The sequence below is a fragment of the Saimiri boliviensis genome, chromosome 1 (genome assembly GCF_048565385.1).
Source record: "Saimiri boliviensis isolate mSaiBol1 chromosome 1, mSaiBol1.pri, whole genome shotgun sequence".
Classification (NCBI taxonomy): Eukaryota; Metazoa; Chordata; class Mammalia; order Primates; family Cebidae; genus Saimiri; species Saimiri boliviensis.
Genome location: NC_133449.1, coordinates 69,969,503 through 69,994,003, shown reverse-complemented (window position 1 = coordinate 69,994,003; position 24,501 = coordinate 69,969,503).

Below are 24,501 nucleotides of genomic sequence, written 5' to 3'. Positions count from 1 at the left end.
CTCTGTTCCTAAAAGCAGGACATATATTTACAAGAACAAAAAGTATCCTGCCCAGTTCTCTACCAGGGAAAATAAAGGTTACCACTGAAAACAGCTTTAGACTCTCATCAGCCTAGAGATGGTACAAGAGAAATCTACATTAACAAACTTTACTAACCCAGCCTTTATCTGCCATTCATTTGCCTTTGTCCAAGTTGCCACTTGTAGAGATTCAAAGTTCTTTTCCTTTTGCTTGTCACTTCTCTAAAAATTTACTATTCTAGCTACTCAGGAGGCTGAGACAAGAGGATCACTTGAGCCCAGAAATCTGAGGCTGCAGTGAGCTATCACTGCATCAATGCACTCCAGCCAAAGTCACAAAGTGGGACCATGTCTAGAAAAAAAATTATTGTTTACTATTCTTTGTTGAAGATGTTATATAAGCTAAAACTCAAAGCCACTTCTTTGACAACTACTGATTTTCTGAATGTCTCCCATGCATGTATGAAATATACATGTTAATAAACTTGTTTTTCTCTTGTTAATCTGTCTCTTTTAGCAAGAGTTCATTCCAACAGAGAACTGTAGGAGCGGGAAACCTTTCCCGTGACCATCTGAGGGTTTCATAATTGAGTCTACTAAGTAAACTGGCAGTAGACAGATTAACAGGAGGAAAGATATACAGATTTATTATATGCACAGGGGTATCACATGAAAGAAAAATGAATACTCCAAAACTCAGTAAATGAGATCTAGAAGCTTATATACCCTCTTATAGGGGTGAGGATGGGGGTGATGTAGGCAATTTAGGAGACAGCAAATGAATTCTGGAAAAAATGAATAGGTAATAGCCTGTGACAAAGCCAGCCTGGGCTGGTGCTGAACCCTAGTCTCTTCTGTGAGATGAGCCAAGCTTCCCTGATTGATGAGATTCCCAGGGAGGGAATTCATGACATGTGGGTTCCTTTTGGAGGGTGCTCTTTAGGCAGACAAGGGGAACTTAGAGAAAGCCTCTGCCTGCACCAACTTTTCCCACGTCCTCAGCTGAGCATAATCAGCACATCAAAACATCATGTTTGGGGGCAGCATTTTCTGAACTCCTTCAGAACCTAACCTATGGGGATTATTATTATTCCCCTACAGTGTTATATCTGTTTAGCTGAGTGGTAAAATTCCAATATCTGGGACCCCTGGCTTAGATTTTAGCAGAGATACTCCAGCTCCCTGACCAGGGCTGAGTAGGCTGTAGTCATAGGAGGACTAAGAATGGAGGACCCTAGAAAACTCTATTTATCTATTGTTCTTTTGGTGGAACAGATTCTCTATCTAACCCTCGATATGGAAAAGAAAAACTTTCTGATTTCCAGTCCTGATAACATCATAATCCCAATGTTCTCTGCTTAGAACTGATCAGCTTTGATAAAAAAAAAAAAAAAAAAAAAAAAGTCCCTTAACAAAGCATTGGACTGAAAGAAAAGGCATAACATATGGCAACTGTAATCAGCTTTGTATTCATCTATCTATTCTTGACACAGATCCACACCCCTCTGGATGAGAGTATCCCCAAGTGAGCATGGTCCTCACATCACCCTCATGGTTTTGAAAGGAATAAAGCAAGCCCAATTTTGTTAACTTAAAGTATCAGAAGGAGTAGAGTATCACCTAGGAGAGGGACTGGTAACCAGCACTTTCAAGGAAAATGCTGTCAGGATAACATTTGTACCTACAAGAAACAGCAGAAGAGTTTGCCTGTAGCAAGAGAAAGTTGTGAGTGTGTGCTTATGTGGGTGGAGGGTGGGTGGTGTAAGGCAAGAGGGATGCTAAGGAAGCTGTAGTCAAGTGACAAAGCCCAGAGGACTCTGGATCATCACAGAGATGGGAGCCAAAAGTTCTCAGATAAGGGCAAATCGAGGAGCAGCTCCCTAAGCAAGACTCACACAAAGGAATTATAGCCAAGGTATGTTGAGAGCTCACTCTGTGCCAAGCACCTTGCTGAGCTCTTTGCCTAGATTAACTCATTGAATGCTTCACAGCAATACTGTGAGACAAATGCTAGTGGTAGCCACATTCCACAAATGAGGAAACTGAGGTTCAGATAGGTTAAGTAAACTTCCTTAAGTTACGAAGCCAGTTGGTTGGAATCTGAACTCAAGAGTGGTACGATACCAGGGCCCTTGATGACAAAGACATCTTTGCTTCAAGAAACACAGGGGCAAGATCATTTCCAATGGATGCTTGAGATAGAGTGATTAGACCAGACATTGAAAGAGCTATTTTTCAAAGGCTGTTTTAATCATTTCTATTACCATATTTAGGCCAATTTTCTACTTGCTCTTTGGAGATCAAGTTAAAGTAGCATTCTTGGTATTTTCTTTTCTCAGAGTCATGGAAATTTAGGACTACAAGGAACCTCAGAGACCATCTAACCCAACTTCTTTATTTGACATCATGATATAGAATCTCAGGAGGTGAAACGACTATAGCAAGGACCCATTACTGACAAGTCAGCAATATCTACAGAGTTCAATTTGACAGTTTGGGTGAAATAAGTGAATATATTGTTCAGTGTGTAACAGGCCTGGCCAACATGGTGAAACCCTGTCTCTACTGAAAACACAAAAATTAGCTGGGCATGGTAACATACACCTGTAATCCCAGCTACTTGGGAGGCTGAGGCAGGAGAATCACTTGACCCCAGGAGGCAGTGGTTGCAGTGAGCATAGATTGTATCTCTGCACTGTAGCCTGGGCAACAGAGTGAGATTCCCTTTCGAAATAATAATAATAATAATAATAATAATACAGAAATTAACCAGGCATGGTAACATGTACCTGTAATCCCAGCTGACTGGGAGGCTGAGGCAGTTGAATCACTTGAACCCAGGAGGCAGAGGTTGCAGTGATCCGATACAGCACTACTGTACTCCAGCCTGGGCAACAGAGCAAGACTCCACCTTGGAAAAAAAATTAATAAAAATAAATTTAAAAATAAATAAAAGAGAGGTGAATGTAAAGTTATGAGGCACTGCATGGGTAATAGACGGTCTCATTATACTTCTCAACTCATGTAACTAAGTCAATAATAAATTTGGTTTAAGAATTTGAATTCGTGATGGCACACATTTAGGTAAACTATATGGCTATAACCAAACATTTTTTTCCTCGTCAGACAGGGTGGAAACATATAGCTTCAGCATATTTTATTAGCAATTATATATGACTTCGAATTGTCTTGAATCAAAATTAGTAACCAGATACTGTTACCTAGGGCTCAGATAATTTCATAATCTTTTTCTCCTCCTTGAGAATTCTTGTCCTGGAATTCATCATAAAAGTTAGGAAAGGTGAGCCACTGGATATTTTTACAAACCTTTGTCTTCACACAGATCTCGATAGCTCTAGCTAATTTCTCACAAGATCAATGGTCTTTAACATGACTAATAGAACTTAACAGTTACAGAGTGCTGCCTCATTCGTCTAATTTACATTCAGCCTCCAAAAAGGCATATTCCCACTCCAAAACTACAGTAATGCTTTAGATTGTAACAGTAAATTCTGAGATGACAAGCAGTGGCTAAAAGAATAAGACCCTGTAGTCTAACAGGATTGTGCTAATTTCCCCAAATACATGGGGGGTCTCTTTGTATAACTGAGAAATTAGAGGTTAGAGGTATCTTGAATTAAACAGTAAATTCACAAGGTAAGATAATTGATGTGGTTTGAATGTGTCCCCCAGAAGTTAATGTATTAAAAACTTCATTGAAGTTGTAACATATTAAGAGGCAGGGCCTTTGGAAGGTGACTGGTCCATGAGAGCACCACCTCGAAAAAGTGATGATGCCCTTATTGGTTGAATGAATTATCACCGAAGTGGGGTTCCCAATACAAGGATAAGTTCAATCCCCATTTCTCTCTCTGTCTCATGTACTTTCTTCCTCCTTTGCCTTCTGCCAAGGGCTGTCTCTCACCAGATGCTGGGGCCATGCCCTTAGACTTCCCAGCCTCCAGAGCCATGAGCCAAATAAACTTGTTTTTTGTATATTACCTAACCTGTGGTATTATTCTGTTATAGGAGCAGGAAACTGATTAAGACAGAAAATTGGTACTGAGGAGTAAAGTTGTTGCTGAAACAAATACTTGAAAATGTGGAAGCATCTTTGAAACTGGGTAATGGGTAGGGACTAGAAGAATTTGGAGGAATAGGTTAGAAAAAAACTAGATTGCCATGAATGGAGTGCTGTGGGTGATTCTGGTGAGAGTTCAGAAGAGAGCTTTAGGGAAAGTCTGAATCATCTTAGAGATTACTTAAGTGGTCATGATCAGAATGCTGGAGGAAATATGGATAGTAAAGGTTATATTTATGAGGTCCCAGATGAAAACAAGAAACAAGATGTTGGAAACTGAAGCAAAGGCCATCCTCATTACACGGTGCAAAGACCTTGCTTGAACTGTGTCTCTGTCAGAGGGCTTTATGGTATGCAGAACTTAAGAGCAATGAGCTAGGATATCTGGTGGAAGAAATATATAAGCAAAAAAGCATTCAGGCTCTTGTGTGGCTACTCTTAACTGTATATGGTGAGATGTAAGAGAAAAGGTGTGACTTAAAGATGAAATTTACAATTAAAAGAGAAGCAGAACAAAAAGATTTGGAAAATTCACAGCCTGGCCTCGTACAGTGAAAAGGGGTCTTCAGGAGAGCAAACCAAGGATATGGTCAAGTGACCATTTGCTAAAGAGATTACCACAGATAGAAGATACTATTCATCAATATAATGGGAGAAAGACCCCAAAGGCTAGTCAGGGATCTTCGAGGCTGTACCACCCATTGCAGGCCTGGATGCACAGGAGGGAAGAATGCTTTCCAGGAAGGGCCTGTGGTTTTCAGGGGCTCACTGCCCAGAGCACCTCAGGACTAGCTCCCCACATCCTGTTGCAACAATCTCTGGCTGACCCAGTTGTTGCTCAAGTGGGCCCAGGTGTGGCTTGACCTGACTCTTTGGAAGTTTCAAGCTGTAAGCCTTGGCAGCATCCATGTGGTGGTAATTCTGCAGGTGTGCAGAATGCAAGAGCCATGGGGGCATGGCTACCTCCCTCTAGATTTCAAAAGATGCCACAGGTTGCCTAGAAGCCCAGGCACAAACCTGCCATGGGGACAGAGCCAATACAGAGTCTCTTCTAGTACATTATCTACTGATGCCATGGGAGATGGACGGTCTCCAAGACCACAGAACTGCAGGGCCACCAGCATGCAACTCCAGCCTGGAAAAGCTGCAAGCATGAGACTCCAACTCATGAGAACTGTTGGGTGGGATAAGACCAGTAAAGCCACAGGGGCAAGGCTGCCTGGGAGGACTTGGGAGCCCAACTCCCAACCCAGTGTATCTAGGAGATGAAACATGGGTTCAAAGGAGTTTACTCTCCAGCTTCAAGACTTAATCTTGTTTTCCCTGTTGGGTTTTGAACTTACCTGGAACAGGTACTCATTTTTTCTTGCCTTTTTCTCCCTTTTGGCATGGGAATGTCCATCCTATGTCTGTCCCACCACTGTATTTTGGAATTAGATAACTTGTTTAATTTCACAGTCTCTCAGCTGAAAGCAATTTGCCTGAGTATAAATCACACCTTGAGTCTCACTCACATTGATTTGGATGAGACTCTGGGTTTTTTGTTTTTGTTTTGTTTTGTTTTGCTTTGTTTTTTGAGTGGGTGTTGCTTTTTTTAAGAGACAAAGTTTCACTATGTTTCACATGCTGGTTTCTAACTCCAGGGTTCAAGTGATCCTCAACCTCAGTTTCCTGAGTAGCAGGGATTGCAGGCACACATCATCATGGCTGGCTCGACTTTGGAGTTGATGTTGCAACAAGTTAAGACTTTGGGTCTATTGGGATGGAATAATGGATTTTGTATGTGAGAAAAACATAAGCTTTGGGGAGCCAGGGATGAAATGCTACAGTTTCAATGTGTCCCTCAAAAGTTCAGGTGTCTGACTCTTGGCTGCCATTATAACAGTATTAAGAATTGAGGCCTTTGGGAGGTGATTAGGCCATAAGGGCTCCACCATATAAAGGAGCTGATATCATTATCATGGGAGTGGCTTGGTTATTGAGGGAGTGGTCTCCTGATAAGAGGATAAGTTTGGTCCAGTTTCTCCGCATCTTGTATGCCACTTCTGCGCCACTTCTGCTTTTTGTTTTCCACCATGGGATAACCCTCACCAGATGCTGCTCCCATATTCTTGGACATCCCAGCTTCCAGAACCATGAACCAAATTTATTGTTTATAAGTTACCCTGCCTGTGGTTTTCTGTTATAGCAGCAGAAAATGGACTAAGACAGTCATCATTTAGGAATCAGAATTAATCCTCAAAAGTCATATAACTAGCTTTTCAAATGATCTTCATATCCAACTCCCACCAAGTCACAAATACTCACCTTTTATATAGTAAAAGATAACACCAGCTGACATGGTATTCCACTTCCACATGAAGATGTGAATGTCAGGGCAAGAGCTAAACAGCCTGGAGAGACACAGTCCAGAGGACCAGGTTAGACCCCAGGCATAGTTTGGGGTCCTATGTAACAGGCCATGGGTTCCAGCAAGGGAAACATTCTCTCAGGCTTGATGTTTTCAGGGCTCATCTACTGTCACCATGAGTCTGCCCAAATAGACATGGGTCTTTTATGATGCAGGAAACCGTATCAAGAGCACGAGACAGGCAAGCTGCTTATGAAGTTTACCAAGAGCCCTCAAGAATACTTCTAAAAAGAAAGCCCAACTCTAGTAATAAAACTGAATCAGAAACCAAAAATACAGACAGATGTCAGACTCAGAAACACATTCTGCCGTTCCTTTAGATGTTTAATAAACAAAGGATGCTGTAATCAAAAACGTTTGGGTAGTTGTTGGGCTAAAGAGAATTTTGTTGTTTTATTGTTTAACCACATCTTACTCTTTTAATATTCTGGTATCCATCATGAATTTCCAAGAGGCTTGAGTAGGAAATGGTGTTACCAAATTCATTCCACGGGGTGCCATTGTTCACTAAAGCATCCGTTGGGCCTTGTGGTATAAGGAAGAGCTTTTGGGAATCCTTAGTCAAAATGACTGATTTTAAAAAGAAGAACACTGAGTCTCAGGAACTTAACAGATTTAGCCAGTGTGGCATGATCACATAGGCAGAGCTGGAACAAGAACACCACATCCGGCATGCGTAGTGTGTGGTTCAACACAGCATATCATGTGCCCACCTTTTTCTTTTCTCCTTGCTGAATCCAGCCTTCTTTAGACACTCATAAACTCAGGAAAATAACAGTTGCACCTTCCTTACTTTATAGCAGCTGAACAAACCCCAAGACACCTCTTCCAAAACTTGCCAACATGAGACCCACCAACTGTCTGCCCTTGGCCCTTCTCTCCACTCAAGTTCAGTAAACTACAATTTCAATTATAACAGACATTCTTTCAACTCCATAAACACTAAGAGAGGCTCTTCGGCGATTAATAGCTGATTAATTTCTCCTGCCAAACATCTGTGGGCTCCATTAATTATACAAAATGCTAAGTGATGATCAGATGAAGACACCAAGCATGAGAGAACGTTTCCTTTGGTGGGACTCACAGCCTCTTACCTAGGACCCCAAACTATGACTGGGCTCTAAGCTGGTCCTCCTGAAGGAGGACACAGCAAGAAGCAGGAGGAACACCAGACTCTGAGTCCTGAGTCCTGTATTCTAGATTCTTCTCTTCCTGACCCCTTGAATGTTGCAGAGTCAGAAGATGCTTACCTGTTTCAGCATCTTCCCGTGTGAAACAAAAGATTAGCCCACTAAAATCTTGACTTAAACACTGCTAACTCAAATGCCATCAATTGCTCCCTATTGCTCCCTGAGCATGGTTCAAACTCCCTGGCCTGCTATTTACATTTTCTGTAGTCTGTTTCTTCCTTTCTCTCTACTGTCATTCTCCCACACAAAATCCTTTTTTAACCACACTGGACCAGTTATTGTCCCGTCATGACTCTTCCTCTCCTGCTTCCACCTAGAATGGTTCTCCCACCTCAGCTCTATTAACAAACCTTTACTGGGCATGGTGGCTCATACCTGTAATCCCAGCACTTTGGGAGGACAAGGCGGGCAGAAGACTTGACACCTGAGGTTAGGAGTTCGAGACCAGCCCGGCTAACATGGTGAAACCCCAACTCCACTAAAAATACAAAAATTAGCTGGGTGTGGTGATGCATGCCTGCAATCCCAGCTACTTGGGAGGCTGAGGCAAGAGAATCACCTGAACCAGGAGGTGGAAGCTGAAGTGAGCCAAGATTGCTCTACTGCACTCCAGCCTGGGTGACAGAGTAAGACTCTGTCTCAAAAAAAAACCCAAAACCCAAGCATATCTCAAGAGTCAGATTCTACTTCCTCCATAAAACTTCACTGATAATGCCTTCAGAAGTTGATCACTTTGGGAGGCCAAGGTGGGTGGATCATTCGAGGTCAGGAGTTCAAGACCAGCCTGGCCAACATGGTCAAACCCCTTCTCTACTAAAAATACAAAAATTAGCTGAGCATGGTGGCAGGTGCCTGTAATCTCAGCCACTGAGAGAGTGGCTGAGGCAAGAGAATCACTTGAGCCTAGGAGGTAGAGGTTGCAGTGAGGTGAAATTGTGCCACTACACTCCAGCCTGGGCAACAGAGTGAGACTCAATCTCAAAAAAAAAAAAAAAAAAAAAAAAAAGTCACGAGTTCAAGAGATCAAGACCATCCTGGTCAACATGGTGAAACCCCGTCTCTACTAAAAATACAAAAAATTGGATGGGCATGGTGGCACGTGCCTGTAATCCCAACTACTCAGGAGGCTGAGGCAGGAGAATTGCCTGAGCCCAGGAGGCAGAGGTTGCGGTGAGCCAAGATCGTGCCATTGCACTCCAGCCTGGGTAACAAGAGCGAAACTCCGTCTCAAAAAAAAAAAAAAAAAAAAAATTGTTGGTCTCCGTTTATTTCCATACTTCTTGTAATCTGTACTTTTCACAGGATATTTATCAGGAACCACCTTCAAATGCAGTTAATGGTGCCCCTGTTTTATTTTTCAGTCCAAATTGTAAACTTTCAGAAACGAAGGTCACTGTCTTTAATATTTTCTACTTGACACAGTGGGAGACACCACACAAATGTTCAAAATCCTCCAGATCCCACCAATAGCCTTCAGGGCAAGGTTCCAGCATCTGAAGTTGACACATGAGCTCCCTCATAACCTGGCCACTTCCTACTTCTCCTGCTTCAGTATCCATCTGCTCTCACTACCCACCTTATCTCCAGCCATATTAAGTGATTGGGACTTCCTCAGAGAGCCACACTTCTCCCTTTGTGGATGTCCTTCTCTCTTCTTGGCATAAACTTCACCCATTTATTGACCTGGCAAGCTCAAGGTTTAGCATCCTTGAGAGGCTTCATTCCTGGTCTAAGTACAGTCCCCTGCCCCTGTGACCACATAGCCCACGTGCCATCACTTTGTCATGGTACTTGCAACACTTCTGGTCTACTTCTTTATATTCCCCACAATGTGAACTTCCTTAAGAGTTCCTTGGCCAGGTATGGTGACTCATGCCTGTAATCTCAGCACTTTGGGAATCTAAGGCGGACAGATCATGAGGTCAGGAGTACGAGACCAACTCAGCCAATATAGTGAAACTCGTTTCTACTAAAAGTGTAAAAAATTAGCCAGTTGTAGTGGTGCTCACCTATAGTCTCAGCTACTCAGGAGGCTGAGGCAGAAGAACTGCTTGAACCCAAAAGGCAGAGGTTGTGGTGAGCCGAGATTGTGCCACTGCACTCTAGTCTAGGCAACAGAGTGGGATTTGGTCTCAAAAAGAAAAAGAGTTCCATAAAGACAGGGATTACCTCTCACTTGCTGTGGTATCTCCAAGACAGCACAGTTCCTGCATGTAGAAGATGTGGTGGTCAGCCTCTAAGAAGACCACTGAGGATCACAGCCTGGAGTTCATGTCCTTGGTAATCTTTCTCACTGAGTATGGGCTGATCTTCAGGACTCACTTCTAATGACTAGAATAAGGCAGAATTGACTGTGTGACTCAGACTAGGTCACAAAAGGCAGTGTGGTAGTGCTCTCTTGTGCTCCCAGATCACTTGCTCTAAGGAAAGCCAACTACCATGTCATGAGCAGGCTATGGAGAAGCCCACATAGCAAGATACTGAAGCCCCTAGCCAACCACCACATATATGAGCATGGAAGAGGATCCTCCAGCCCAGTCGAGCCTCAGGTGATTGCAACTTCACTGACACCTTGCTTGCAGCCCTGTAAGAGACCATAAGCCAGAACCACTCAGCTAAGCTGCTCCCAGGTTCATGAACCACAAATACTATGACACAATGTTTACTGTTTTGAGCCACTAAGTTTTGGGATTTGCTGTTCAGCACTAGATAACTAATATGTATCTATATAGATATAGATAGACATAAATATAGAATCATGTCATCTGGAACCAGAACAGATATTCCATATCCATATAATATATAGATATATTCTATATCTGTATCTATATATACCTATATCTATATCTATATCAAAATACATATTTTGACACCTGGAAGTGAGGTTCCACTGTAACAAAAAACAAAAATATGTGAATGGTTTTGGAACCAGGCAGTGGACAGAAGCTACAAAGCTGTAGGACTTGAAGGAGAATGTTAGCAAAAGCTTAAAGTACATAGAACAGGCTATTTGAAGAATTTTGGGCTTTGAGAAGGTTACTAGTAAAGAAAGTGAGGGTACCCTTTTAGAAAAGAAAAGGAATATGGATCCTTATGTAGTGACAGAGTTTAGCAACACTGTCACCTGTAGTAATGTGGAAAGTAGATTGTGTAACTAGTGAAGCAACTAGCTGAGGCAATTTTCAGCCAGAATACTGAAGATAATACATGGTTCTTTTTTACCACTTACAGTAATATACAGGAAGAAACGATGGCCTAAAAGGAGAATAATTAAAACAAAGTGTATTGGCAAGGCGCAGTGCCTCAGGCACGTAATCCTAGCACTTTGGGAGGCTGAGGCAGGTGGATCCCTGAGGTCAGAAGTTCCAGACCAACCTGACCAACATGGAGAAACCCTGTCTCTACTAAAAATATAAAAATTAGCTGGGCATGGTGGCATATACCTGTAATCCCAGCTACTCAGGAAGCTAAGGTAGTAGAATCACTTAAATCCGAGAGATGGAGGTTGTGGTTAGCCAAGATGACACCACTGTACTCCAGTTTGGGCAACAATAACAAGCAAAAACTTTGTCTCAAAAAAGGGGGGTTGTACTTGCTGGTTTTGAATATTCCCAGCCTCTTCAGAGGCAAACAATGTTACAATTAAGAAACGGCTTCTGAGCAAAGATTGAATCAGAGTCCGCAGGAAAGCGTGGTCCGAAGAAGAAGCCAAGGGTGTCGCTGGAAATTCTTTTGTTAAGACATCAGATCCTAAATGTGGAATCCTGTGTAAAACCTGAGGCCCTAAAACACGAAGTTCTTTCAACCCAGAGTGTAGATGGGAGAATCTCACACTGCCCTTTTTCAATAACATTAACATTATAGTTCACTTTTATAAAGCACTATACTTTAAAAACATTTTTGCCTGCATTTCCCAAATTTGCTTATCACAACAACCCTGAGAATTAGACAGGACAGGTATTAATTAAACAACCAAGCCAGAGCGATGGATGATTTGACCAATAACTCATAACTGCGTCATGAAAGAATCTAATTTTCAATAAAGTGCTTTGTCCACATCATTGAACCACTTCATTTAGTAAATAGACACTTGAAGGTATATTTTAAATTGTGGATAGCAGAAAAATTCCAAAGGCACTTGTGTATAGATATTTTAACATTTTGTTTTTAAGTCATATTTTTCTTCTTTGTTGAAATCTGTAATATTTATAGAACTTCCCTCTGTCAGCTGATTCCTCATCACCCAGGTCCTGGACTATGCTCTGGCTGTTTTCAACTTGCTGAAACCATGATGCAGAGCAATATGTTCTTAACAGCCTCAAAGACCAATCTATCCAAATAGGAAGAGAGTAAGTAAAGCTATCTCTGTTTGCAGATGACATGATTCTATATCTAGAAAACTCAACAGTCTCAGTCTCAGTTTAAAGCTCCTTCAGCTGATAAAACTTCAGCAAAGTTTCAGAAGAATCAATATACAAAAATCACTGGCATTCCTATACACCAATAGCAGCCAAGCTGACAGCCAAATCAGAAAGGCAATCCCATTCACAATTGCCAGAAAAAGAATAAAATACCTAGGAATACAGCTAACCAGGGAGGTGAAAGATCTTTGCAATGAGAATTACAAAACACTGCTCAAAGAAATAAGAGAAGACACAAAAAAACGGAAAAACATTCCATGCTCATGGATAGAAAGAGTCAATGTCATTAAAATGGCCATATTGCCCAAAGCAATTTACAGATTCAATGCTATTCCTATCAAAACTACCAATGACATTCTTCACGGAACTAGAACAAATGACTTTAAAATTTATATAAAACCAAAAAAGAGCCTGAATAGCCAAGGCAATCCTAAGCAAAAAGAACAAAGCTGGAGGCATCGCAGTACCTGACTTCAAACTATATCGCAAGGCTACAGTAACCAAAACAGCATGGTACTGGTACAAAAACAGACACGAAGACCAATGGTACAGAATACAGAGCCCAGAAGAAAGTCCACACACCTATGACCATCTTATCTTTGACAAAGCTGACATAAACAAATAATGCGGAAAAGACTCCCTATTGAATAAGCGGTGCAGAGTTAACTAGCTAGCCATATACAGAAGATTGAGGCTGGACACCTTCCTTACACCATATACAAAAACCAACTCAAGATGGATTAAAGACTTAACTGTAAACCCCAAAACTATAAAAATCTGGAAGATAACCTAGGCAGTACCATCCTGGACATTGGAACAGGCAAAAATTTCATGACAAAGACACCAAAAGCAATTGCAACAAAAGCAAAAATTAGGGAATGGGACCTAATTAAACTTAAGAGTTTCTGCACAGCAAAAGAAACTATCAACAAAGTAAAAGACCACCTACAGAATAGGAAAAAATATTTGCAAACTATGCATCTGACAGAGGTCTAATATCCAGCATCTGTAAGGAACTTACACAAATTTACAAGAGAAAAACAAACAACAACATTAAAAAGTGAGCTAAGGACATGAACAGACCAGTTATGATATACATGTGGCCAACAAGCATATGAAACAAAGCTCAATATCACTGATTATTAGAGAAATGCAAATTAAAACTACAAGATATCATCTCACACAAGTCAGAATGGCTGTTATTAAAAAGTCAGAAAATAACAGATGCTGGCAAGGTTGTAGAGAAAAAGGGATGCTTATACACTCTTGGTGGGAATGTAAATTAGTTCAACCATTGTGGAAAGCAGTATGGAAATTCCTCAAAGGGCTCAAAGCAAAATTACCATTCAACCAAGCTATCCCATTACTGGGTATATACGCAGGGGAATATAAATCATTCTATCATAAAGACACAATCATATGAATGTTCATTGTAGCACTATTCTATTCACAATAGCAAAGACATGGAATCAACCTAAATGCTCATCAATGACAGATTGGATAAAGAAGATATGGTAATATATACCATGGAATACTATGCAGCCATAAAAAGAACAATATCACATCGTTTGCAGGAACACGGATGGAGCTGGAGGCTATTATCCTTAGCAAACTAGCACAGGAACAGAGAACCAAATACCGCATGTTCTCACTTATAAGTGGGAGCTAAATGATGAGAACTTACAAAGACAAAGAAGGAAACAGTAGACACTGGGGTTTACTTGAAGGTGGATGGTGGAGGGTGGGAGGAGGGAGAGGAGCAGAAAAAATAGCTCTTGGGTACTGGGCTTAATACCTGGTGATGAAATAATCTGTACAACAAACCCCTGTGACACAAGTTTGCGCATGTAACAAACTTTCACATGTACTCCTGAACCTAAGATTTTTAAAAAAATAAAATAAAAATCTATTCACTTAAGTATGAGTGACCAAGGTACCCTTCATGGAAGGCCTTGTGCAAGATTTGGAACAGACCACGGCAAGCAAAATCCCATTGAACATTTCTTTCCAAGTTCCTCTTCGATTTGCTTCAAATAACGAGAGGAGGAAGCACATTGAAGATACAAATGTAATAAGAATTTGTCCAGGAATGTACATAAAGCAGGGTTCATTATAGTATTCTGTCTATTTTTTAATATGCTTCAAATTTTTGTGATAAAAAGTTAAACATAACTCACGCACACACCTTAGCTATAAACAACTTTGGGGTTTCTCTTTTGCTTCTCCTCCCTCCTTTTCCCAGATTCTCTCGCCTCAACATCCCCAACTTCCTCCTTCAGGCTCCTCCTCCTCTTCCAGACTGCCCTATCACACTAATCACTGAATTCAGCAAAACAAAGGACTCCCCAAGTAACAGGACCCACCCTCCTTCAAAGGCAGTTTAGTGACCATCTTTTGTTACTTTAGTATACTTTGGGGCCTTAATCCCCAGCCAAAGTGGTTTATCAAAGTAATTCTCCCAAACGCATATAGTGCTTTTCTGAAGAAGAACACTGGTGAATAAAATTTTCTCCATCTTGTTACACTTATTATTCTAAATTTCTTTGCACTTTGTTCAAAAGAAGCCAGTCATTGAAACTTCATTTTGAGAACGAAAGCTGGTATTCAACAACCACTGAAAAGAATGGTTAATTCTATTTGAGTTTCTCTCCACAGCTCCATTCAAAACAGGTTGTGTGTATCTAAGAATAAATGGAGTCACCACACAAGAGGTTTATTATCAGAGCTAAGCTTCGGAAGCAACTCGCACTACTTAATGCTGAAAGGAAGGGAGAAAAAGAAGGAATACAGGCTGCAATGAATGGAATGAACAGGTTAAGAGGAAGAAGGGAATGGGTAAAAAGAAGGAAAAGGGGATGGAATGGGAAACATTTCAAAAGAAAGTTATCGTTCACATCGTGCGAGCCTCCTTGCTGTGCCAGTTCAAAAGAAGAAAAAACTGGCCAGACAAATCTAAGAGTCAGCTTTGATTTTTTTTCCCCTCTCTTCCTAAAGTCTTACCCCTTCTTCTTAGCATCTTCATTTAGCTTCTGTTTGGGTTTCTATGAGTTTTGTGGCAGGTTATATTTTCACTGCCTCTTTTGGTTAAAAAAAAGATGAATTTAGTTCCAAGGACTTCAAAAACCTGTAATCATGACCTGTATCCCTTATTTTCCTATATAGTGTAAGCATTTGAGGATCAGCCAGAGCCTTTTTTTTTTTTTTTTTTTGAAGTTAGTTGTTGTTCTGTGAAACTCCCTGGTCTTTTGCTGCTGCACCTGCTGAGCGAAAAAACACAAGAAATGGAGAGACTGGTCCCTCTGAAGGGGACCAGGGGCCAGATTATGTCAACAATTCCCCTGCCCTAAAAGGAGCTGGCCTGACGGTCCCATGTTGTCAAATGACAATTGTGACTCCTTGCATTTCAAGAGTCACGCACAAATGATTCCATCTGAAGCCCTCTGGGTAATAGTAGCCTTCTGAGGTTATGATCTCTCTGGATGGAATTCAATAAGAGAAATTCACTTTCAATTGAGTCCCTGGAACAGAGCCAGGAAAGCCTAGCAATACAATACACTGACAAAGAAAATTGGACTTTTTTTTTTCTCTTTTCTTTTTCTTTCTGCTTCTAACCTTGTTCACACGTTACCTCTTCCCACTTCCACTCCCTCCTTCTATCAGGGGACAGCAGAGCTTTTAAAAATAAAACTCAGCACTTAAATAGGAACAGTCTGTATAGAATGACACAAGCTCCCACATGCACAATTTTGAGAATTCACCCTTTCCTCAGTTGACCTCTGTTACTTCTACCAGGAAAATGGCACAGAACCACTATGAAGGGGAGACCAGGGATTATCACAACCACCAGTTTTCCATTACTTGTTCAAATGAAGACTTTGACTTTTTCTATTTTTTTTTTCCTTTTAAACTGAGAGGAGGCAAAATGTACAAAGCCTGCCCAAACACTGTGGTCTAACTGTGCTTTTTTGTTCTTCAGTCTCTGTGTGTGTGCATGCGTGCGTGCGTGTCCTTTTTCTCTCTCCCCCCTCTCTTGCACTTTTTTTGCTTGGTTTATTCCTCCTTTTGCCAAGATTTTCCTCTGAATAATTACTATTTCTTGGCCTGGAAAAGGTTGTAATTCTCTTTGTCTTTTGCATTTGATCATCCAAGTGGATTAATGTGGCTGTTAAATGGGTGGAAGAAGTCATTTTCTTTGTCAAATTCTCTTAATCATCCTTTTGATTTCACACTCTCATTCTCCCCACCCACAGGCATCCCTCCACCCTTACAGAAATTGGGGCGGGAGATGGGTGTGTGTGTGTGTGTACGTTTCTTCTCACGCATTATTTCCTCCTTGGAAAACATTCCATTTGAAAGCTTAGAATAAGTAGATGCGTAAAAGAAAATCAAGCAATTGTGCAGCCCTGAATCAATCAGCTATGAGTGTGTGTGTGAGACAAGGAGAGGTGTTTGTGTCTGCTTTTCTTTCCATCTGTCCACAAGTGCAACTTAAAATGTGTTTCCCCAGCAGATGCTGGAGAGGATGTGGAGAAATAGGAACACTTTTACACTGTTGGTGGGAATGTAAATTAATTCAACCATTGTGGAAGACAGTGTGGCGATTCCTCAAGGACCTAAAAATAGAAATCCCATTTGACCCAGCAATCCCATTACTGGGTATATATCCAAAGGATTATAAATCATTCTACTACAAGGACACGTGCACACGAATGTTCATTGCAGCACTGTTTACAATAGCAAAGACCTGGAACCAACCCAAATGCCCAACGATGATAGACTGGATAGGGAAAATGTGGTACATATACACCACGGAATATTATGCAGCCATCAAAAACGATGAGTTCACGTCCTTTATAGGGACATGGATGAACCTGGAAACCATCATTCTCAGCAAACTGACACAAGAGCAGAAAATCAAACACCGTATATTCTCGCTCATAGGCGGGTGTTGAACAATGAGAACACATGGACACAGGGAGGGGAGCACTACACACTGGGGTCTGTTGGGGGGAAATGGGGGAGGGGCGGGGGGTGGGGAGGTGGGAAGAGATAGCATGGGGAGAAATGACAGATACAGGTGAGGGGATGGAAGGCAGCAAAGCACACTGCCATGTGTGTACCTATGCAACAATCTTCCATGTTCATCACATGTACCCCAAAACCTAAAATGCAATAAAAAAAAAAAAAATGTGTTTCCCTGAGAAATCTCTCTGGCTCTAAATGTCACCAGCTCAAGGAGCTGGCTTCAGGTTCTGTTTAGTTCTCAGACAAAGCAGAAAGGAGGCAGCAATTAAATAATAATACTTAAACCAACACCAGTGAAGGTCAACTGTCCTGAGACCAAAGTTTGCAATCTCTTAGTGGAGGAGAAAACAATGTGTTCTAAACTCAGGTGTAGCCTGTTTGGCTCCAAACGTTTAAGGAGTTCCATCCATCCAACCCATATGGATTCTCCCTCTCCCAACCCCATTTCCCTTGCATGAGTTCTTAGAAAACCATACTATAGTAGAGTCAGCATTAAGATTTAGAGACTTAAAAGCTATCATGGGTAGGTGAATGGGAAAGTCTTCAGACTTAAGGGAAAAACGCTTTGAAGGGCTTTTCAGTAGGAAGAATCCTGGAGAGAAGGATACCTGGGAGGCAGACAGCCCAGCTAAGACATTCAAGGACATTTGGCCAACTAGTATTAGGATAGTTAACAGAACTAAGGATTTGATTGGTGTCTGGAAGTTGCAGTCCTTGAAATCAAGTGCATTTGAAGCTCCACTTATCATTTATCCCCTTATATCCCAAACAGTTCCTGGATGTTCCTAGAGTCCTCAAGTCTTTATCCTCATTCTCCAAAGGTTCCTAACCTACTAACAATGACAAACTCCTAGGGAGAGAAACTAGTTGGCACAGAGTTAGTAAAAGCCTTCCTAACAACAACGTTGTCTGTGAAGTTCCAGAAACCATGACACTTCAGACACCAATTGGGGAGTTACTGCGTATTCATATAGAACACATTGTTACTTGCATGTGACTATGTGGTCACTCAGCCATTGGAACAACTGATCATTGTGATGGATCTCTTATCTGTCTAGTCATAAATGAAATAATAGATTTTACCTTAAGTACCAGTTCTGGTTGATTGGCAGTGTCTATCTCAAAAGCCATACTAAAAAGAATCCTGAAGCCACATGCTTCCAGAAAAAATGCTGAGATCAATTAGTTATGTCTGCTGGGGGCGGGTGGGAGTGGTAACACAGCTGCTGCCTATTATTCTTGGCAAGGTGATTGCAAGGGTTAGGATAGAAGATTTTACATCAATGCTTCAAATTCTGAAAAGTAGAAAAGCCCTACATATTTTGAGGACAGCAAGTATTTCCATCACTTAAAAGTGTGTGATTCTCCCTAATAGCTACCATATATTGAGTATCTAAAATGATCCAGGCACTACAGTGTGATCATTACTTACATTATTTCAGTCTTTATAATAACACTGTAAGGGAGGTGGCATCCCCATTTTGCAGCTGACAAAATATAGGTTCAGAAAGGTTAAATAACTTGCCTAAGGTCTCCCAGGCAGTAAGTGGTGGCGCCAAGACTTGAATGGAGGTCTGCAGTAAAGTCCAAAGCCAAGGATCCTGCTATAAATCCTGCTGCCTCCTTTAGATTAGAAGACATGAAGGAGTCGGAGAGCAGGAATCTTTACCAGTTTGTTGCCAAGCCTTATAGCAAAGTCTTCAAACTACCCATCATTCTTTTTGGCTTCTGACAGCTCTAGCTAATTGTCTGCCATTAGGCAGTTGAGATTTTTAATTACAGTTATATTCAGCTGAGCTGAAATTTCAGCTACATATTATTGAAATTGAGGGCTAAAAGCAAGTTTCAAAGGTCATCTAGCAGTTTTATTTGTGTATATGACTTTAAAACATGTTATTAAAAATATGTACATAGGTGGAAAGACAAATACTATAAAAAACTTATAATGAAAATGTATTCCCCCTGACCCCCCCATTCTGTTTCCTAGAGGCAAGCACTTTTCTATTTTTATTTCTCCCGGTGATGACTTTCAATCTCTATATAATAAATATATAGCTGCATTTCTTAATTTATTGCCTTTCATCATTATCTACTGATTTCCACCATGATGGATGAAAATTTAACTCACCTGTACCACCCCTACCTTTCTTCCCTTCTCCCTTTTCATCCAACGCAGTTGCCGCCCCATTTTCAGTTCATCCAATCAATTTCTACAACTTCAAGTGGCATGTTGAAGCCTAATGTCTTGTTCCGTCAACTGCTGACAACTCTTTCCTTCTTCCTTGCTTCTGCTCCCAACCTCTGTCAGTTAAACCTGCAATGTTTACATTATCAAAATAAATAATATTTTTACTCTGTTCGTAACCATCGTTTAGTCCTCCGTGATTTATACATGTGAATTCTAACAGCTGAAAACCGGAGAATAGTACTTCTGGCATCTAGATCAAATGAATACTTCTTCACGTTCCATTAATTGGTCAAAATTATGCCACAGGTAAGTTTGCTTTAGTTTTGAACCAGGCCTTTCTCATACTGTTTTATTGGGGTTTTGTTGTTGTTTCCCCCAAAGCTTCTGATTTTTTCCCTTTTTTCTTATTCTCCATAATGTTATAATAGTCTCGCAATTTTCAAAGTTCTTTTCTTTCTTTCTTTCTTTCTTTTTTTTTTTTTTTTTTTTTTTTTTTTTTGAGACATGGTCTCACTCTGTTGCCCAGGCTAGAGTGCAATGGTGCCATCATAGCTCATCGCAGCCTCTATCTCCTGGCTTCAAGCAATCCTCCTGCATCAGCCTCCTGCATAGCTGGGACCACAGGCACATGCCACCATACTAGCTAACTATTTTATTTTTTATAAAGACGGGATCTCCCTATATTGCCCAGGATGCTCTTGAACTCCTGGGCTCAAGTGATAATCCAACCACCTCGGCCTCCCAAAGTCTTGGGAATATAGGCATGGACCACCATGCCCGGCTCAAAGTTCTCAATGTACAATTTAATGTATAAAATCCTCTGTCCCCCACACTGCCAGCATCTCTTCCACACCATCCCCTGTCTTTTCTCTCCAATATGGACTAATTTCTCCCTGTGCCCAGGACCGAGCTCTCAGGCTGGCATTTCTCTTTGCTGCTTTTCCAGGTTGGAGGCATTGTCTCCATGATTTCCTCTTTCTTAGTTCACTCCCTTGATTTTTTTCTTCTCAAACAAGTTCTCTAACAGCTTCCTAACAAAGAATCTATGGTTATAATCTTTGTGAGTACTTGAAAAAAAAAATGATCTTGACCTAAAACTTCGTTGATAGCTTGTGTGAGTATAGAATATTAGGATGAAAATCACATTCAGTCAGAACTCTAGAAAGCATTGCCTCATTGTTCTGATATCCAGAGTTGCTGCTAAGAAATTTAATGCTAGACCGATTCTTGTTCTAAGTCCCCTGCTTTTCTTCTCTGGAAACTTTCAAGATCATCTCTTTATCTCCAATGAAGCAAAATTGCTTGAATATTTGTATTGATATGGATCTTTTAAAATTTATTTCATCTAATATTTAGTAGACCTTTTAATCTGAAGACTCATATCTCCCTCCAGTACTTAGAAATTTTATTTTCTTATTTATTTAATAAATTCCTCTCCTCTAATTTCCTCTGCCAATTCAGGAACTTCTATAAAAGCCAATCTATTATTCAGAGGATGTGATTCCTGAATTGATTCTCTTTTCTTTCTTTCAATTATTTCTCTTTCCTTTCTTTCTTCTTTCTTTTTATTCTTAGCTATTAGTGATTGCCTTCACTTTGTCTTCCAGTCCTTATATCAATTTATTTTGTTAGCAATCATCTTTTTTTTTAGAGTTTTGCTCTTGTCACCCAGGCTGTAGTGCAGTGGCTCAATCTTGGCTCACTGCAACCTCCGACTCCTGAGTTCAAGTGATTCTCCTGCCTCAGCCTTTCAAGTATCTGGGATTACAGGCATCTATCACCACACCCAGCTAATTTTGTGTATCTGTAGTAGAGGCAGGGTTTTATCACGTTGGGCAGGCTGGTCTCAAACTCCTGATTTCAGGTGATCCACTCGCCTCAGCCTCCCAAAGTTCTGGGATTACAGGCGTGAGCCACCTCACCCAGCCAGAAATCCTCTTTTATATTTCCCAAGATCTTTCTTATTTTATCCCTTTTTTCTTTTTCAAAGCATTCTCACCTGTTTTATAGATGCAGTATTTTCTCAAATCCATCTGAAGGAACCATATTTTCTTTTTAAGTGTTTCTCTGTCCTTTGAATTATCTCCACTTCATTCAGGTTCACTTTTGCTTGTTTACCTTGGCCTTTATCTTTTATGTTATGGGCTTTGCATAAGTGTTCTGATAACCCCCGGATGTCTTCTCATATTTAAGAAGGCGGCAACAGAACAGCAATTGAGGAGCTCTGTGCACAAGACATAATTTTCTTCAAGTGAACAGGTGGGAAACCGGTCATTATACTTGGACCCCCTCATTCCAGAATGAGAAGAGCTTTACTCTGGGACAGTAATCTTCACATTACCTCTCCCCCAATGATTAATTTCAACTTCATGAGAGAAGATTCAGCTAAAGGACAAGGGCTGTTCTGGGTTGCACAGAAAAAATGGAGGGAATAGAGTCAACAGCTCCATGGATCTTCAGTTAGTCTTCTGTTTTCAGCCCCACTTCCTACTCTCACCCTCTGGTGACCACTGAATCCTAGGGTAGACCCTCTCTGTCGTTATGTTGAGCAATGGGTGTTCTCCTTTTGCTAACACCTAAGTGCACATTCCTACCCTGAAGCTTTCTTGACCCTGTTCTATTAGACAATGATTTCTTCGTGTGTTTTCTACCTTCCAAAGATGTATCAACCATTGGAGCATCACTACCGGCATATGTCTTTATTTCTTCTGTTTCGAGTTTATAGTTTTTAGAATTATTATTACAATAATTTTATTGCCATCTGAGTGAGAGAGAGAGAGAAAAAAAACTTCTGCCATCTTGAATCTGAAATCCATACAATAATTTTTAAGCAGTGCTCAACAAAGCCTCAGGGCTACCAAGCATGTGAGGAGAAAGTCAGTGAAAAGAGCAAAGAGGAGACATTAAAATGAGAGAGATAATAAGCAAGTGAAACATCCTCACCTCAACTAGAGTTTTCTGCTTTTATTTACTGTGCTTCTACGGATTTCGATAGATTAGACCTTCCTACAAGAAACCATCAAAGAATAATTACAGGCAAAATATAATCAAGTGCTAACCTAGTAGTCCAGAAAATGAGCTTGCAGGTATGAGCTGGAAGAGTTAGTGAAGGGTGGATGGAAGAGAAGAGACTTGTAGTGAGCTCTGAGACTGAAAATGTATGTTGGGGCCAGATCCTACAGGGCCTCTTAAGCTGTAAGAACAAGTTTGGGCTTTATTCCAAACATGAAGGAGCAATTAGATTATTTAAACAAGGAAGTGAAAAGATTAGATGAGGAGCGTTTTGTTTTTGTTTTTGTTTTTGTTTGAGACAGGGTCTTACTTTGTCAGCCAGGCCGGAGTGCAGCAGCATGAACACAGCTCATTGCAGCCTCAACTCCCCAGGCTCAAGCCATCCTCCCACCTTAGCCTCCTGATTAGCTGGGACTATAGGCTCATGCCACCATGCCTGGCTAATTTTTGCCTAGGCTGGTCTTAAACTCCTGAATCCAAGCAATCTGCCCACCTCAGGCTCCCAGAATGGTAAGATTACAGGCATGAGTCACTACACCCAGCCTAGGTGAGTGTTTCTGAAAGATCACCCTCACTTTAGATGCATGGAGGTGATGATCAGCAAATGGGCAAGGATATTTCACATGTCCTCTTGCTTGCTCCTCACCAATACCCTGTAGAAGTAGCACAGGTAGGCACTGTTGCTACTCTTAGTTCACAGGGAAGAAACTGAGCTTAAAGTGATTACAAGATTGGTTTGAAGTTATGTCAGTAGAAAATGTCAGAGCCAGGCCAGGAATCCATCTTTTTAAATAAACTTCTTTTGGACAGGTGCAAAGGAACCACAGTGAACGAGGGATGCTTGGTCAAGTCTGGTCAGTCCTTCAGTGCTTTGCATCACAGTCACCCGAGGTAACATAGAGTTCAGAGAAACAGGATGCAGAAGGAAGACAATAATGCTTACTCATCATCCAATATGGACCCTTTCTTCTCTTCGAAATTCCTTTACAAATATAAATGCACCTTGGCTTACAATAGGGTCACATCCCAATACATTCAACATAAGTTGAAAATACTATAAGTTGAAAATGCATTTAATACATCTAGTCTACCAGCCATCATAGCTTAGCTGGCCTATCTTAAATGTGTTCAGAACACTGACATTAGCCTACAGTTTGGCAAAATTAACACAAAGTCTATTTTATTAAATAGGATTGAATATCTCATGTAATGTATTGAATGCTGTGCTAGTGAAAAACAGAATGGTTGCATGGGTACTCAAAATAGGTTTCTACCAAGTACCTATGACTTTCACCTATATGAAATTATACATATATACAATTATATGCCTATAATTGTAAAGGCAAAAAATTATATGTCAAACCATCATAAACTGGAGACTGTCTTCACCCTACTGGGTTGAATAGTGTCACCAAAAATTTGTGTCCATTTAAAATCTCAGAAACTGCCTTTATTTGAAAACAATGCCTTTGCAGATTAATTAGTTAAGATGGGGTCATAACTGATGAGTGTGAGTCCTAAGTCTAATGACTGATATTCTCATAAAAAGGTAATGGGACAACACTGAGGTGCACGGGGGAGAAAGCCATGTGATGATGGAGGCAGAGATTACAGTGATGCAGCCACAAACTGAGGAACGCCACGGACAGCTGGAAGCCACCAGAAGCCAGGAGGAGTCAAGGAAGGACTCCCTGACAGGTTTCGGGGTAGCATGGCCCTGCCCACATCTTGATTTCAGACTTCAAGCCCCCAGAACACTAAGAAAATTAATTTCTGTTGTTTTAAGCCACCTAGTTTTATAACATGTTACAGCAGCCCTTGGAAACTAATACAAATATTAAATTCAAAAGCAGTCAAAAACAGAAGGAAAAGGAGTAATTAATCACATTAAAAACAAAGACCAACCCCCCACCCACCACACCACACACACACACACACACACACACACACACACACACACACACAAAACACAGGAAGGATTGAACAGAAAACACGAAAATCTGATTCCTGGTTTTGATGCAGTGGATGCTAAGTTTGTAAAATCAAGGTATCAGGTAACAACATGAAAGAGAAAGGACTGCAGGGTTGCAAACCAGGATCACTGCCTGGACATACTTGTATGTCAGGTTCCTAGGCCTCCAGAACCCTGCTCC